Genomic DNA, 324 nt, shown 5'->3' on the forward strand with positions numbered 1-324 from the left:
GAGGTGCCGCGGGTTGAACCCCCTCCGGGGGCCCAGGAGCCACAGGTTGGAGACCCCTAAGTGAAGACCTCTGTCCTTATTTTAAAACAGTGTCATCACGTTGGCGGTTTTCATTTAATTGAGTTTAGAAATATTTTTTCTTGTTTCGCACTGAGTAGAAAAAAAAGAGAACCCGTCTGTCAGAGCGGTTTAAACTCAGACGAGGTTCGATTCCCATCAGATTTATGTCTCCGTTATCCAGCGCTCCTAAACACAGAGTGATAAAGTCAGTGAAGGACACAGTAACAGAAGCTGCCTTTTCATCTTTCTCACTCACTGTCCAAC

The sequence above is a fragment of the Cynoglossus semilaevis genome, chromosome 4 (assembly GCF_000523025.1).
Source record: "Cynoglossus semilaevis isolate Cse_v1.0 chromosome 4, Cse_v1.0, whole genome shotgun sequence".
In the NCBI taxonomy this organism is placed as follows: Eukaryota; Metazoa; Chordata; class Actinopteri; order Pleuronectiformes; family Cynoglossidae; genus Cynoglossus; species Cynoglossus semilaevis.